Source organism: Nycticebus coucang, chromosome 24 (assembly GCF_027406575.1).
Source record: "Nycticebus coucang isolate mNycCou1 chromosome 24, mNycCou1.pri, whole genome shotgun sequence".
NCBI lineage: Eukaryota > Metazoa > Chordata > Mammalia > Primates > Lorisidae > Nycticebus > Nycticebus coucang.
This window is the reverse complement of record NC_069803.1, coordinates 8697915-8709856: the sequence shown is the minus strand read 5'-3', so window position 1 is coordinate 8709856 and position 11942 is coordinate 8697915. Positions and strand designations below refer to the sequence as shown.

General features: G+C 41.5%; 1 non-coding gene across 1 annotated transcript; it reads right to left on the bottom strand.

Annotated features, from left to right (window-relative positions):
• Positions 1 to 6509: 6509 nt before the first annotated feature.
• On the bottom strand, positions 6510 to 6614 carry LOC128576649 (U6 spliceosomal RNA). The gene has a single exon (XR_008377477.1). It is a non-coding gene; the product is annotated as a U6 spliceosomal RNA (small nuclear RNA).
• Positions 6615 to 11942: the final 5328 nt, after the last annotated feature.

The following is an 11942-nucleotide window of genomic DNA, read 5'->3' as shown; positions in this document are numbered from 1 at the left end:
CATAAAAGAAGTGAAACAAGATAAATTGAAGATTTGGTCATTTATGGTGACCACATTTTCAGAACCAAGAATCTGGAGGCATATTCTGGCAAAAACACAAGCATGGAGAAGGAGATATCGGAACTGGATATTTGAAATTAAGTTGTCTGGGGTAAATGAATGGGGGAGAATTAAAACAAAAAAGAGGGTGGTGTTGGAGGAAGAAAAATAGATGTAGAAGGAATTCACCTCTCTGCCACTGGAGGCTGCTCTGGTTTTTCTTATAAGTGGCTTGTCGCAGCAAACATGCTCTACTGACCAAAGAATCCCACATGGAACATCAGAAAGCCAGAATATGAGGGAAACATAATCATCAAAAGAGGAAACGGTGGAGACAGGGTTATTAGTCCCTGATAGGAGAGGGACAAATCATGAAGAGGGTTCTCCTTTGAGGACAAAATTACTATTTATGAAAGTCTGGTGGGGCAGTAGATGGGTTAAGCCACCTGACATCTGAACTTTACCCAACTCAGTTAGGTTTCCTCCTAATTAGAGAGCATAACAGGAAGGTAAATACCTCTGGGGAAGAGGTGTTAAGTCTGGAGAAGAGGTGTTAAGTCACAGTGAGGTGCAAATGGTTAACATCAGGCCCTTTCCTGAGAGGGAACTTTTATGGGACAGAGGAAGGAAATAAATGTGTTTCTTTCCAAAAAAACCTGTTTCTAATTATAAACATTTGTATTATGGGAAAAATGCAAAAAAAGACTGTAAAGAAAACATATTACTCTTATTTTCACCATCCAAAGATAACTTCTGCTGATTTGGTGAATTTATTTTCCTTATTTAAGGTTTGACACTGGAGGTATAGAATAAATTTGTAAGACAAAACATTTGGAAACAATATTAATTTTTAAACTCTTGTATATTAAATATTCATTGTTTCGATTTTAGCAAACTCATAAAAACACAATAAGAAAGTAAAAGAAATTGTTACAAAATCCCAGCACTCAGAGAGAGGCATAATGATATTTAGCTGTTTTTGCCTTCCATTCTTTTCCCTAGGCATAGATACATACTTTTATGAAAATTAGATTCATATTGCACATACTATTTTATAGCCTGCTTTATTTCACTTAAGAGTATTTTGTGACATTGCTCTACTCATTAGATATTTTTTAGTACAAACTATTTTTAAACAGTTGCATATTGTTTTATTGTAGGAATGTATCATCATGTAACCAATTTGAATGGGGCATTTAAAAAAAACTTGCAAGTGTAATCCCACCAATCACCCTCCCTCTGCCCCCTCTCCACTCCCTCCCCTCCCTTTCCCCCTTCCCCCTATTCTTAGGTTATAACTGGGTTATAGCTTTCCTGTGAAAGCCATAAATTAGTTTCATAGTAGGGCTGAGTACATTGGGTACTTTTTCTTCCATTCTTGAGATACTTTACTAAGAAGAATATGTTCCAGCTCCATCCATGTAAGGGTGATTGGTGGGCTTACACCTGCGGTGCATCTTACAAGAGTACATGTGAAACTTAGTAAATGTAGAATGTAAATGTCTTAACACAATAACTAAGAAAATACCAGGAAGGCTATGTTAACCAGTGTGATGAAAATGTGTCAAACAGTCTATAAAGCCAGTGTATGGTGCCCCATGATTGCATTAATGTACACAGCTATGATTTAATTAAAAAAAAAAAAAACTTGCAAGGAATAAAGTTACTTCTACCTTTTTGAAAAGGGTATTAAAAAAAAAACCTGCAAGGAATAAAGATGTTTTCTTTTTTTACTTTCCTTTTTTTTTTTTGAGACAGAGTCTCAATTTGTCACCTGGGAAGAGTGCCCTGGCATCATAGCTCACAGGAACCTCCAACTCTTGGGCTCAAGGGTTTATTTTTTTATTTTTATGAAATCATAGCTGTGTACATTAATGCGACCATGGGGCACCATACACTGGTTTTATAGACCACTTGACACATTTTCATCACACTGGTTAACATAACCTTCCTGGCATTTTCTTAGTTATTGTGTTAAAAAATTTATATTCTACATTTACTAAGTTTCACATGTACCCTTATAAGTCGCACTGTAGGTGTAATCCCACCAATTACCCTCCCTCTGCCCATCCTTCCCCCTCCCTTCCCTCTCCCCCTTCCCCATATTCTTAGGTTATAACTGGGTTATAGCTTTAATATGAAAGCCATAAATTAGTTTCATAGTAGGGCTGAGTACATTGGATACTTTTTCTTCCATTCTTGAGATACTTTACTAAGAAGAATATGTTCCAGCTCCATCCATGTAAACATGAAAGAGGTAAAGTCTCCATCTTTCTTTAAGGCTGCATAATATTCCATGGCATACATATACCACAATTTATTAATCCATTTGTGGATCGATGGGTACTTGGGCTTCTTCCATGACTTAGCAATTATGAATTGGGCTGCGATAAACATTCTGGTACAAATATCTTTGTTATAATGTGATTTTTGGTCTTCTGGGTTATATACCTAGTAGAGGAATTATAGGATTGAATGGCAGGTCTATTTTTAGATCTCTAGGTGTTCTCCAAACATCTTTCCAAAAGGAACATATTAATTTGCTTTCCCACCAGCAGTGTAGAAGTGTTCCCTTTTTTCCACATCCACGCCAACATTTCTGGTCTTGGGATTTTGTGATATGGGCTCATCTTACTGGAGTTAGATGATATCTCAAAGTAGTTTTGATTTGCATTTCTCCGATGATTAAGGATGATGAGCATTTTTTCATATGTCTGTAGGCCGTGTGCCTGTCTTCTTCAGATGGGCTCAAGGGTTTCTTTTGCCTGAGCCTACCAAGTAGCTGGGACTGCAGGCGCCTGCCACAAGCCTGGCTATTTTTTAGAGATGGGGTCTCACTCTTGCTCAGGCTGGTCTCAAACTCCTGAGCTCAGGCAATCCACTGCCTCGGTCTCCCAAAGTCCTGGAATTACAGGCGTGAGCCACTGCACCCGGCCTAAAGTTGTTTTCTAGTACCCTTAAACAATTTGGAAATAACCATTTAAATCCAAACTATTATAAAAATTCTTAAGTGCCTATAAAGATTCAGTAATGAAGGTCAAATAGGAGACAATAAAAACTGAAACAAAGCAAAATAAAATAAAAAGACAGAGAAAATAAAGCAAAAACAAAACCACAAAACAATCTTACAAAACAAATATTTCACATAAAATCTATAATTTAGTTTTCTGTTAACTCAAATTCAACTCTTTCCAAAGAGACCAAACTAATGAAGGGCCTTTGTATTAGCATTCCTTTACAATCACTAATATTCAGTATGCTCCAGACTAAGCTGATGTGATTTCTGCTTCTCCTAATGCTTTTTTGCCTGTCTCTTTAAGAACGTCTCTCCCTTTCCTTCAGTTGCCTTGTCCTGAAACCTAAACTCCTCAGGCTCCCTTGGGTCCTTCCCTACCCCTACTTTGTTCAATGTTACCAAGCTATGTCACTTCTACATCTACTAATCTTTCAAGTCACCCCTCTCCTCTACCATCCCTCTTGCTCCTTGGGTGAGCCCTTCTCATTTCTTCCTTGTCATACCCTAACAGCTTCCAGATGGGTTTCCCACTCTTCATTTTCAATTTACCTCAAATATATTTTCTACATTGCTACCTTTTAAAGTCCTGATTGCTGAAGGTATTTCAATTTACTGACTTCAGAGAAAATCCAGATTCCTTAGCATGGGAGACCCTGTCTAACCTCACATCTGGCTATTTCCCACCTTGAATGCTATTGCATACCAGTCCCAAGAAACAATGTGAAAATTCAAAACATTTCATGTTCTTTTTTATCTTCATATCTTCTAGGAGCCCAGGATCTCTTAACCTACTTTCCTTCCCTTTTTACTTGGTTAAATCTATTCAACATTTAAAATGTGTCTCCAGGATTATCTTCTGGTAAATACATCTCTGCCCCTTTTCACTTTCCTATTGGTATAGCGATCTTCCTGTATCCCCAGAAGCATAATTCTATCATAGTACTTATCACCCTGTATTGTATTATTTTTCACTTACACTAAACTGTGAACTATCTGAGTCAGAAAAACTTTTTTATCTCTCTATTTCCTCCTTTCTGCTTTGTGTGTGGGACACTAATGGTGTTTAGTAAATACTCAGTAGTGGACAGTTGGTACTTTGGACTTTGGAAGGGCTCAAGCCATCATAAACAGCTGTTATTGAGAAAATAATGAATTATTGATTTGTGGGGACTTCCCAGGACCTGGGATAGCTTGGGGCACTCAATTTAGAGAGGCAGAATCTCCCCTGTAAGTAAGGAAGGGGTTTGTGTCTGTGAATCTACTCTTTCTTAAGCACATAGGTTTGGTGATTTTAAAATATGTTCACATGGGAGGTACCTGTGGCTTAGTGAGTAGGGTGCTGGCCCCATATACGGAGGAGGATTCAAACCCAGTCCCGGCCAAACTGCAACAAGAAAAAATAGCAGGGTGTTGTGGCAGGCGCTTATAGTTCCAGCTATTTGGGAAGCTGAGGCAAAAGAATTGCTTGAGCCTAAGAGTTTGAGGTTGCTAAGAACTATGATGCCAAGGCACTCTACTGAGGGTGACAAAGTGAGACTCTGTCTCAATAAATAAACAAATAAATAAATAAAAATAAAAAGCAAGGCACAATACTTCTTCTCTAATGTGGGATGTGCCACCTGAGTTTTTCTTTTTTAATGGCAGAAATGGTCTTTATTGGTCACAACTGCAAAGTATAAAAGGAGAGGAGGCACCTGCAGACACTGTGGCTGCCCTTTCCTACCTGATTTTTTGTTTTTTTTTGTAGAGACAGAGTCTCACTTTATGGCCCTGGGTAGAGTGCCGTGGCCTCACACAGCTCACAGCAACCTCCAACTCCTGGGCTTAAGCGATTCTCTTGCCTCAGCCTCCAGAGTAGCTGGGACTACAGGCGCCCGCCACAATGCCTGGCTATTTTTTGGTTGCAGTTTGGCCGAGGCTGGGTTTGAACCTGCCACCTCGGTATATGGGGCCGGCGCCTTACCGACTGAGCCACAGGCGCCGCCCCTACCTGATTTTTAATGACTGAAATGTGGTGGAAGTGATGGTGTGTGAATTCTGAGGCTAAGTCATAAAAGACATTGAGACTTCTTCCTATTCCCTCTTAGACAAGTGGCTTTAAGGAAGTCAGTGGCCATATTGTAAGGATACTCAAGCAACCTGCGGATATACTCAAATGGCAAGGAACTGAGGCTTTCTGCCAAAAGCCAGCAAGAAGCTGAGTCTCTCGGTAATAGCCAGGTGTGTGAGTCGTTAAGGAGTGATCTTCCATCCCCAGATGAGCTTGGTACCATTTTCTTTTTGTTCCTTTTAGAATTTGTCAGGGTGTGCTCACGTTTGGGACTTTTGTGGTGGTGATACATGGGTGTCTTGTGGGAGAGGGTAAGAGTTGATAGCTGAGATTACAGTAAACAAAGTAGAAGAAAATAAATTGTTTATGAAGAAAAATATTTGACAAAATCACTCTGCTGTTGGACTTGAAGTAGATGAGTAGGGTTTGAAGTGGGGAGACAGAAGAGGGAAGGGGGAGAGAAAGAGGCCCCCGTCTTTTAGGTCCTCCAAATATGCTGAGTGGGACATATGCATGTAAACCTTCTGTGGGGTAGATTGTAGGAATGCCATAAAGGGGCTTGAAAATATTGGACACAGAGAAATTAATTCTGATTGGGGGATCTGGGAAGAATGCAAAAGGTAGAGTTTGGGCTCAGAGGAGAGATCAAGAAGAGAGAAAAATGACTTGGCATATGGCATATGGAGCACTCACTGAACATGAGCTTCTAATTCCTTTCCCCTTACTGAGCTCTTTCTGCTCCTGTCCTTTCTGTCTAAGTCTTAGACTTTAAGACTAAGCCACTGTCTGCACCTGGAAGGAATTCTGGAAGCGTGCCACACAGGGACAGAGGGATTTTGTTGGTGATTCTTGAATACCTTGAAGGATTGTTAGGAAGATCACTTGGGTCAGAAGAAACTCAACATGTACGTGGGATTTGAATGAGTTACATGTCAGGTCTTGAAATTTTAATTTCTTGGAAAATGAAATCTAATCACCAATATAGTTACTTAGAAAAATATCATTTCCAAATCTTTACTTGATTTTTTTTTTTTTTTTGAGACAGAGTCTCACTTTTATCACCCTCAGTAGAATGCCATGGTGTCATGTCACAGTTCACAGCAACCTCCATCCAGCTCCTGGGCTTAGGCGATTCTCTTGCCTCAGTCTCCCAAGTAGCTGGGACTACAGGCACCCGCCACAACACCCAGCTATTTCTTTTTTTTTGCAGTTTGATTTGGGCCGGGTTCAAACCGGCCATCCTCGGCATATAGGGCTGGCGCCCTACCCACTGAGCCTCAGGAGAACTCCCCTATACTTGATTTTGAATGCAATATTGGTCTAAACCCACCCAATTTTTTTGTATTTTTTTTATAGTGGTAAAGTGTATATAACATAAAATTTACTGTTTTTACTATTTTTTTAAAAAATATGGAACGCTTGAGGAATTTGCATACTGTCATGTGCAGGGCCATGCTCATCTTCTCTGGATCTTTCCTATTTTAGTCTATGTGAGGCAGAAGCAAGCACCATTTTTACCATTTTTAAGGGTACAATTCGGTGGCATTAATTATATTCACCATGTCATGCAACCACATCTATTTGCAAAAAAATTTCATTATATTGAACAGATACTCTATAATCATTAAGTAATATTAATTTTACTTACTTTTAGTAATTTTCCATTCCTCCTCTCCCCAACCTCTAGTAACCTCTACTTTCTATTACTATGAACTTACTTATTGTAAGGACCTCTTATAAGTGGAATCATACAAAATCTGTCCTTTTGTGTCTGGCTTACTTCGTACAGCATAATGTTCTCAAGGTTCACCCGTGTTCAGCATGTATCATGACTTCATTCCCTTGTACGCATGAATAATATTCCATCTTGTGTATATGTCACACGTAATTTATCCATTCATCTGTTGGTGAACACTTGAGCTGTTTCTACTTTTTGACTATTTTTTGTGTACCTTGTACAAATATGTTTGGATCCTTGATTTCAATTCCTTTATACCTAGGAGTGCAATTACGCATGTAGATTTGTGAGGAACTGCTAAACTTTTTCATAGTGGCTGCATGATTATTTTTAAAATTTCAGATCAATATGAGGGTACAAATATTTAGGTTCCATTGTTTTCATTTCTAAGTTAAGTTCAAGATGTAGTTAAGCCCTTCACCCAGGGGGCTTACATTAGGTAAGAACTAATGTTCCCTTACATTAGGTGAGAACTCGCCAATCACCCTCCCTCCTGCTCCCTCACTTGTCCCTCCTCTTCCCTCTCGTCCCCCTTGCTGGACTATACGGTGTTTTTCTTTCCTGTGGGGTGTAGTTGTTTACATATTGGTTTCATGTTAGTATTGAGTATGTTGGATAATTGTAGCGGCTGCATGATTTTTACATTCCCACCAGCAATGCGCAAGGATTCTATTTTCTTCACCTTTGTGCCAACATGTTATTTTCTAACATTTGTTATTTTCTATTTTTTGTTAATAATCATCCTAATGGGTGCCTAGTGGTGTCTTGTTGTGGCTGTGATTTGCTTTTCCCTAGTGACTAGTAATATTGAGCAACTCAGTTCTTGAGATTTCATACACATTTTCTCATTTGCTTTTCCAAATACAGCTGTTAGTATTGCGATTTTGGTGATCTTGAAACTGAGGATCCTATACTTTGTCACTTGACAAAAAAAAAATCTCGCAATTTAAAAACTTGGAGCCAGGATGAAATTCCAGGACTTCTCATTTCAACGTGCCTTTTACTATACCTTAGTTTGTAAATTGTTAAGCACCATATGAGATAAGGCAGTCTTAATGCCACTTTTTACATGGTGAAGTGTAAATCAAGGTTTTGGGCAAGTCTTCCTGTTTCACCCTTGAATAACATTTTGGGTTCATGAAAAACAGTTACCTTTTACCGGTTAAAAGTGGACAATAGTTTTGCCATACCCCCACATTTAAGTGCATGAAGAAAACAGGTGACATCATTGAAAAGTTTAGCACCATTTACCCATCTAGAAGGGACAGGGAGAATCTGCCTGTGGCAGTGGAAGTTCCGAGAGCAAATAGAAGGCAGAAGCCTTTAAAAAAAATTTTTTTTTTTGCATAATGTGGGAACTGAACTCAATTCTTACCCTCCCCCCCCCCCCACACACACACATTGCTGGAAAGCAAAGTTCCTATTTGCACTAGGAGAGAAACAAGTCACTCAAGCAAAATCTTTGTCTTTTCAAAGGCTTAGCACACGCCACCTGGTGGTAAGACTATGAAAGCACAAGGCTGCATTTCTCCACCTTGAGCTGGTTGGAACTTAACCATCCCTTTTTTTTTTGCAGTTTTTGGCCGGGGCTGGGTTTGAATCCACCACCTCCAGCATATGGGGCCGGCGCCCTACTCCTTTGAGCCGCAGGTGCCGCCCTTTCCTTTGAGCGCCCGCTACCTTCCTGCCTGTGAAGGACCATAGCAGGAGTCAGTATCTTCTCTCTGGCAACTGCTTATTGCTTTCAATTCGAAGTTTTATTTTCACAAAGTTGGGTTTGGAGCAGGGAAGGGACCTGAGTGTACGGATGTCCCCTTGCAATATTTTCTTGTCTCTCAAACGCAGTTGGGATGTGAGCTCCAGACACGAAGGCAGCAGAGGCTCAGCCCTGCCCCCGGGGAGGACCAAGGTGTTCTGGGAGGTAACCACGGAGTACTCAAGGTTGGGGCAGTCATGTCAGTCCTCAGCCTAGGTCACTTTCAAGTGATCCAGAGCCTTTTCAAGGTCCCAGCCCTCAAAGAAGTTCAAAGCCCAGGGCAGAGCTGAGGCCTGGGCCAGAGTAGCTCTGTGGGGGATGGGACAGCCCCTGTGGCCAAAGGGCCTGGCTGCACCATATGGCAGCTCCCCGCTGGCTTTGGGGAACCTGCAGGTGCAGTTCACCCAGAGTTGTTATCCTGAGCCTGAACACACCACCAGCAGCACGAATTCTGGTAACCTTCTTTTGCACTTGGTAATCAGAACATGTATAGAGTTCTCTGCTGATAGCCCTCTGCTTATGAAAGAGCTCAAAGATGTGGCAGTATTTCTGACCATGAATCCTAGAGGTGGCCCAGACAGACTCCCCTTGCCTCTTTGTTTCTTGGAGTCCTCTCTCTGCTTCCTTCATCTTCTGATCCCAACTCCCACAGTGTTGGCCCAATCAGCTACCAGCCATGGGTAGGGATGGGAGGGAGTGTTTCCAGCTTATTTTCATTTTCCACATGTAGATTGCACTGAACCTGGAGGTTTGGGAATATAGAAATTATTTCCACTTGGTTGGGTCACACCCTACCTGCTCCTTAACTCTGGGGATAAATTTGAGGATCTGGGACTGAGTCGGTACCTGTCAAATGCCTTCCAAGCTGCACCTCAGCCAGGGTTTGATTGGATAACTGGGGAAAAGTGTGCAGAGACCATCCTGAGGACAGGAATCACAATGTCCCAGTCATCACAGGGCTGCAGCCTAATCAACTCACAAAGCCTGAATGTATATAATATGTTTTCGAGTTTGATTAAATGACCAACTGAAAATGTTTTCACAAGATTGGCTGTCAATAGATGAATCACCTCTTTATATAGCAAGAGTGATGTCATGTTTCTTGTACAATGAATAAAAAATTTAAATCAGGGCCAGGCGTGGTGGCTCACGCATGTAATCTCAGCACTCTGGGAGGCCAAGGCAGGTGGATTGCTAGAGCTCACAAGTTCGAAACCAGCTTGAGCAAGAGTGAGACATCATCTCTAAAAATAGCCAGGCATTGTGGCAGGCGCCTGTAGTCCCAGCTACTTGGGAGACTAAGGCAACAGAATCGCTTAAGACCAAGAGTTTGAGGTTACTGTGATGCCATGGCACTCCCAAGAGTTTGAGGGTGAGAAAGTGAGACTTTTTCTCAAAAACAAAACAAAACCAAAAAACCATTAAATCAGCATTTCCTCCAGTGCAAGTCATCCCAGTGAGTTCCCTATTACTGATCATTAAAAAAGATTTCCTTTGGGCTCGGCGCCCGTAGTATAGTGGTTATGGCTCCAGCCACATACACTGAGGCTTGTGGGTTCGAACCTGATCTGGGCCTGCTAAACAACAATAACACTTGCAACAAAAAATAGTCAGGCCTTGTGGTGGGGACCTGTAGTCCCAGCTACTTGGGAGGCTGAGGCAAGAGAATCACATAAGCCCAAGAGTTTGAGGTTGCTGTGAACTGTGATGCCACAGCACTGTATCCAGGGCAACATAGTGAGACTCTGTTTCAAAAAAACCCCAAAAGATTTCTTTTGGCTTCATAAACCCTCATTGTAGCAACCCTTTTGTGAGTTCTCCAGTTTCTGGCCTGGTGAGTGCAGTCCTCTCTTATGGTTGTGAAGAATGTCTGTATGTGAGGGCCCTTTAGGCAGGCTCAGAATGGTTCCACTAAAGATGTCCACATCCTAATCTCTGGAACCTGTGAATGTGGCCTCGTATGATAAGTAGGGTTTTTGCAGGTGTGATTAAGTCAAAACTTTTGAGATGAGGTTGCTTGGTCCAGTTGGTTCTTAAATGCGATCACCTGTCTCCTTACGGGAGGCAGACAGATGTGATGCAGATGGAAGGGAATTAGACTCTCAGTTACTCAGGAAGCTGAGGAAGGATTGAACTCAGGAATTTGAGGTTATGATGAGCTAGGGTAACACCACAGCACTCTAGCCTGGGCAACAGAGTGAGACTATCTCAAAAAACAAAGCAAAACAAAAAACAATAAAAGTATTCTGGAGCTTCCAGGTATTTGATAAGAAAGGAAGTCGGGCTATTTGTCTTAGCTTGAAGGCTTTTAAAGCCAAATGCCATAAACTCAGGGGTTTAAATAATAAATGTTTTTTTTTCTCCCACAGTTCTGGCAGCTGGGGGATCCAAGTTCAAGATGCCAGCAGATTCAGTGTCTTCCTGGTTTACAGATGGCCGCCTCCTGCTGTGTGCTCCCATAGGGAAGAGAGAGAGAATTCCAGCCTCTTCCCCTCCTTATAAGGTCACTAATCTCACATCTCAGGGGGCTCCATTCTCATGGACTCAGTAGTTACTCCCAAAGGCCCAGTTTAATTTCTAATACCATCACAGTGGGGGTTGAAGTTTCACCATGAATTTTTTTTTTTTTGAGACAGAGTCTCATTTTGCCACCCTGGGTACAGTGCGGTGGCATCATAGCTCACAGCAACGTCAAACTCTTGGGCTGAGGAGATCCCCTTTCCTCAACCTCCCGAGTAGCTGGGACTACAACTACCCAAAATTACATCCTACACTCTGGCAACACGAGAGGTTGGGAATGCTGCTCATTAATTAAATAATTTTTGAATGAAGTTCAAAGCACAGCAAATATATGCTTTTTTTTTACTCTTTCTTTGATCAACATAATTTAAGTGTGCCATGGAAGTTTAACTACAGGTTCAAGTGTGCCATGAGATAAAAAAGTTGAAAAACACCGGCCTAGAGCTCAGGAGCATTATCTGCTCCTAAGATGATTTTGAACAGAAGGTGTGAGGGAAATACCAAAGACAATATTTATCTCCTTCCAGAATTTGTCAGGGCATAGCCTTGAAGAGATGTCTTGACTCAGGGTTTACCTGGGAGGGGATTCAGATGCAGTCTGGCACTATAGGTGTGTACTTGGGGCCCACCTGAGTCATACAGTCAGCCTTACCTCCCCCCTGAGCCCTGTGTGATATTTAACACGGCTGTAGGCCAGCTGTGCTCACCACGCTGGCAGGTCCCGCCCATACAACTGCCCACAGTCTGACTGAATTTATGTCCAAGTTGCCACCTTTAAGTTGTACTAGCTCATGGAATAGGAGAGAACATCACCAGTCCAGGA